The sequence below is a fragment of the Rhipicephalus microplus genome, unplaced genomic scaffold (genome assembly GCF_043290135.1).
Source record: "Rhipicephalus microplus isolate Deutch F79 unplaced genomic scaffold, USDA_Rmic scaffold_746, whole genome shotgun sequence".
NCBI classification, from domain to species: Eukaryota; Metazoa; Arthropoda; class Arachnida; order Ixodida; family Ixodidae; genus Rhipicephalus; species Rhipicephalus microplus.
In genome coordinates, this window is record NW_027465302.1 from 26,317 (window position 1) to 31,912 (window position 5,596).

General features: G+C 59.1%; 1 non-coding gene across 1 annotated transcript; it reads left to right on the forward strand.

Moving 5' to 3' along the window:
* The first annotated feature begins 2,699 nt into the window (after positions 1-2,699).
* LOC142795585 (small subunit ribosomal RNA) lies at positions 2,700-4,514 on the forward strand. Its single transcript, XR_012893137.1, has one exon. It is a non-coding gene; the product is annotated as a small subunit ribosomal RNA (ribosomal RNA).
* Positions 4,515-5,596: the final 1,082 nt, after the last annotated feature.

The following is a 5,596-nucleotide window of genomic DNA, read 5'->3' on the forward strand; positions in this document are numbered from 1 at the left end:
GTCAGCCGGCGCGGAGTTCGGGATGCCGACGGCTAAGTGGGTACCGCTGCTCGGATGTTCGCCGTTTTTGGCCGAGTGAGTGCTGGCACTCCGGCGAAGCGAAACGGGGCCGATTCGGGCACGATATCGGCGTATTTCGACGTGCTCGCCGGCGACCGTCGCACGAGTACGGCAAAGCGCGTCTGCCGGGGCGAGGTTTGCGATGCCGACGAAAAAGTGGGAAGCGCCGCTCGGATCTTCGCCGTTTTTGCAGGAGTGAGTGGCGGCCCTCCTGCGAGACCAAGAAGCATCGACTCGCGCACGATATCGGTGTCTTTCGACGTGCCCGCCGGCCACCGCCGCACGAGTACGGCAAACCGCGTATGCCGGGGCGGGGTTGGCGACGCCGACGCAAAAGTGGGAACCGCCACTAGGATGTTCGCCGTTTTTGGCAGAGTGAGTGCTGGCACTCCGGCGAAGCGAAAGAGCGCGAATGCGCCCACGAAAGTGGCGTGTTTGGACGTGCTTGACGACGACCACCGCAGGAAAACGAAAAACCACGTCAGCCGGGGCGAGCGACCCATGGCGGTCTGGGTGCTTATCGCTGCTATTATAGGGGCACCCCGGCAGACGCAAAAAAAAAAAAATTTTTTTTCGACATTCTTTCTTGCTCGTCGACCTCGGGTGACCCAGGTCGCAGTGGGAGCCGCGCACGAAAGCGGCGTCGCGAGACGGCTTCGCGGTCGCTAGTCGCACGAGCTCGGCAACCGCGTCTGCCGGGGCGGAGTTCGGGACGCCGACGGCTAAGTGGGAACCGCCGCTCGGATGTTCGCCGTTTGTGGCCGAGTGAGTGCTGGCACTCCGGCGAAGCCAAACGGGGCCGATTCCGGCACGATATCGGCGTCTTTCTACGTGCTCGCCGGCGACCGTCGCACGAGTACGGCAAAGTGCGTCTGCCGGGGCGGGGTTTGCGACGCGTACGCAATAGTGAGAACCGTCGCTCGGATGTTCGTCGTCTTTCGCCGAGCCAGTGCTGGCACTCCGGCGAAGCCGAACGGAGCCGATTCGGGCACGATATCGGCGTCTTTCCACGTGCTCGCCGGCGACCGTCGCACGAGTACGGTAAACCGCGTCAGCCGGGGCGGAGTTCGGGACGCCGATGCGAAAGTGGGAAGCGCCGCTCGGATCTTCGCCGTTTTTGGAGGAGTCAGTGGCGGCACTCCGGTGAAGCCAAGGTGCGCCAATTCGCGCACGATATCGGCGTCTTTCGACGTGCCCGCCGGCCACCGTCGCACGAGTACGGCAAACCTCGTCTGCCGGGGCGGGGTTTGCGACGCCGACGCAAAAGTGGGAACCGCCGCTCGGATGTTCGCCGTTTTTGGCAGAGTGAGTGCTGGCACTCCGGCGAAGCGAAAGAGCGTGAATGCGCCCACGAAAGTAGCGTATTTGGACGTGCTTGACGGCGACCGCCGCAGGAGTACGAAAAACCACGTCAGCCGGGGCGAGCGACCCACGGCGGTCTGGGTGCTTATCGCTGCTATTATAGGGGCACCCCGGCAGACGCAGAAAGAAAAAAAAAAAAAAATGGGGACATGGCGTGCGTCACCGTGCGGCTTCGCAGCGTTGCCGAAGTCGCCGAGCCCTTCGACTGAGCCGAACGGCGGACAGGGAACGTTGGTCGGCCGTTCTAACCTGTCGGTGCCACGCCGAGACGTCGTTAAGGAAAACCGCGTCGTGGGCCTCTACGACGCCGTCGAGTCGTTGTACGTTTGGTGTCCAGCGTGTCGGCGGCGAGTAGCGGACACGTCGTTCACGACTTCGGTCTTTCGCAGTCGACGCGAACTTGCGGAGAGTCGTGGTGCCTCACGTTTTCGGCAGAAACCGCGGCGGAATTTTCCCGTGCGTGCGCGCACGACCTCGGTGCTGTGCCGTCAGCGTAGTGTTGCACAAACTCGTGGCCTACCCAAGGTGCGGTACGTTTGCGGCCGTATCCTCGGTGGGAATTTCGTGAGTAGGGTCGCAAATTCTACGACCTCGGCGGGTTTGAGAGCGACGTAGACTTGTGGCACGCTCAACGTGCCACACGTTTCGGGGCACACCCGCGGTGAAATTTTCTCGAGTACGCTCGTATTAGTGCCCAAGGAGGTCTGGGTACTTATCGCTGCTATTATGTGGGGGTTCTCGTGAGCGGCGTACGCGAAAGCGACCGGGTGTCTGATATGCGGCGGGCTTCGGCCTCGTCAAGCGTGTCCTCGGGTCTGCTCCAGGGGAATCCACGGCAGTCGTCTGCAGCCTCATCCGCTTGATGCGTTAGGGGCTGGTTGTCGGACGGTGCCGTTTTACCACGATATCGAGGTGTGTTCCGTGTCGTCCTCGGGCGATTCAGATGCGAAAGCGCCGAAGACGCGGGCGTGACCCGTCGTCTGGCGGCTTTGCAGTCTCGGCTCCGTTGCTAGTTCCGGCCGGTCCACCGACAGTGCAGCGGGCTTGGGCAACCCGCACGGCGCGACCGAGTCGATGCAACGAAAAAGAGCGAGCATGAACGTGCTTCTTGCCGCACGGCTCCCACTCGTCTTTCGGGAAGGTTGTGCCGTAGCGAGCTCGAACGCCGTCATCTCGGAGTGCAAAATAAGCGTGTTGGGGCGCCTGAAGGTGGCCTCCGCCGCACACAGACTGCGTCCGGCCCGCCGAAGGCGAGGACGGACGCGCAGTCGAACGATTACCTGGTTGATCCTGCCAGTAATCATATGCTTGTCTCAAAGATTAAGCCATGCATGTCTAAGTACATGCCGAAATAAGGCGAAACCGCGAATGGCTCATTAAATCAGTTATGGTTCCTTAGATCGTTTCTTCCTACTTGGATAACTGTGGCAATTCTAGAGCTAATACATGCAGTGAGCCTGGAGCCCTTTGGGTAACGGGTGCTTTTATTAGACCAAGATCGATCGGGTTTCGGCCCGTATTGTGTGGTGACTCTGGATAACTTTGTGCTGATCGCATGGCCACGAGCCGGCGACGTTTCTTTCAAGTGTCTGCCTTATCAACTTTCGATGGTAGGTTACTTGCTTACCATGGTTGTTACGGGTAACGGAGAATCAGGGTTCGATTCCGGAGAGGGAGCCTGAGAAACGGCTACCACATCCAAGGAAGGCAGCAGGCGCGCAAATTACCCACTCCCGGCACGGGGAGGTAGTGACGAAAAATAACAATACGGGACTCTTTTGAGGCCCCGTAATTGAAATGAGTACACTCTAAATCCTTTAACGAGGATCAATTGGAGGGCAAGTCTGGTGCCAGCAGCCGCGGTAATTCCAGCTCCAATAGCGTATACTAAAGCTGCTGCGGTTAAAAAGCTCGTAGTTGGATCTCAGTTCCAGACGAGTAGTGCATCTACCCGATGCGACGGCTCGGACTGAACATCATGCCGGTTCTTTCTTGGTGCACTTCATTGTGTGCCTCGAGATGGCCGGTGCTTTTACTTTGAAAAAATTAGAGTGCTCAACGCAGGCGAGTCGCCTGAATAAACTTGCATGGAATAATAGAACAAGACCTCGTTTCTGTTCTGTTGGTTTTTGGAATACGAGGTAATGATTAAGAGGGACGGACGGGGGCATTCGTATTGCGGCGCTAGAGGTGAAATTCTTGGACCGTCGCAAGACGAACTACTGCGAAAGCATTTGCCAAGAATGTTTTCATTGATCAAGAACGAAAGTCAGAGGTTCGAAGGCGATCAGATACCGCCCTAGTTCTGACCATAAACGATGCCAACCAGCGATCCGCCTGAGTTACTCAAATGACTCGGCGGGCAGCTTCCGGGAAACCAAAGTATTTGGGTTCCGGGGGAAGTATGGTTGCAAAGCTGAAACTTAAAGGAATTGACGGAAGGGCACCACCAGGAGTGGAGCCTGCGGCTTAATTTGACTCAACACGGGAAAACTTACCCGGCCCGGACACTGGGAGGATTGACAGATTGAGAGCTCTTTCTTGATTCGGTGGATGGTGGTGCATGGCCGTTCTTAGTTGGTGGAGCGATTTGTCTGGTTAATTCCGATAACGAACGAGACTCTAGCCTATTAAATAGGTGCGGGGTTCCCAGCACCTTACAACCTTCTTAGAGGGACAAGCGGCTCCTAGCCGCACGAAACAGAGCAATAACAGGTCTGTGATGCCCTTAGATGTCCGGGGCCGCACGCGCGCTACACTGAAGGAAGCAGCGTGTCTTTATCCCTGTCTGAAAAGACTGGGTAACCCGTGGAACTTCTTTCGTGATTGGGATAGGGGCTTGCAATTGTTCCCCTTGAACGAGGAATTCCCAGTAAGCGCGAGTCATAAGCTCGCGTTGATTACGTCCCTGCCCTTTGTACACACCGCCCGTCGCTACTACCGATTGAATGATTTAGTGAGGTCTTCGGACCGATGTCCGGCGCGGCCTTTCGGTTGCGCCGGTCTGTTGGAAAGATGACCAAACTTGATCATTTAGAGGAAGTAAAAGTCGTAACAAGGTTTCCGTAGGTGAACCTGCGGAAGGATCATTAACGGATTGTGAAGGGTGAGCGCCTCAGCTGCGTCTGCGCCCGACACTTTCTGCCGCTGACCCCGTTTGGACGCGGGGTCGGCTTTTCCCCACGGGGCTGCCTGAATGTGGAGCGGCACCCCGTGACAAATTGTTGCGCCCAGCGGACGCCAACACCGCGACCTTGGACGGTCGGCCAGGTGGCGGACGCGGGTACAAACGGCGCAACGCACTCATAGGTCGGCTTTCGACCCGCCACTGCACCGTGGCTCGAAGCGCTCGAAATGCGCGACCCGACCGCTGCGGGACCGCCTAGTACTGTAAACAGGAGCGGCGGAGCGCGAACGGCGAGTCGTGGTTACGTCGGTAGAAGGCGAGGCTGCGCGTTCCCGAAACGCCAGCCGAGTGCCCTCCCGACCGTTCGAGCGTGCAAGAACGAGACCCGACAATCGCGCGGCGACTGCCAAGTACGAGAGGAACGGCACAAGCGTCGGCGGTCGGTCAAGGAACTGGCGATGTGACGGGTCCGCTGTGCACCAGTGCATACCGTCCCGCCGTCCGCGGCAAGCGCCTCCGCGTCCTCGGGTGACGGAGGCTGCCGGTCGGTTCTTGCAGGCGAGGGATCTCGCTGGCACCGGTTCGCGTTGACGCGCGGCCGGTCATGGCACGGCGATGCGACGGCCGAGGTGCGCAGTACTCGATGGAGGAACCGCACGCTCCGATGACCGTCCCGCCCTCCGCGGCGTATGCGTACCGACCGTAATGGTTGCAGCAGCGCCGGCCGGCTTTTGAATTCGCCACACGAAACACGGTGCGAGATCGCGGTTAGGGGAGCGTCGACGTTGCCAGGCGTTTTGCTTGCTGCCGAGGGAAAGGCGGCACGGCCACGTCGCGCTCGTCGCGATTAGCGGGTCTGCGCGCTTTGGGAAGGTGCCGCAACGACTTGCCGAAAGAGGAAGCACGGAAGAACGAGGGACTTGGACGTCCCGACAATTGAACGCACTTGCGGCCAGGCCCTTGCTGGCTTCGTTCTTCCGCCTCGAGTAGGCTCGTACGCGGCTCCGGCGCCGAAAGTGGTCCTTGGCACCGACTTCGGTGGACGTG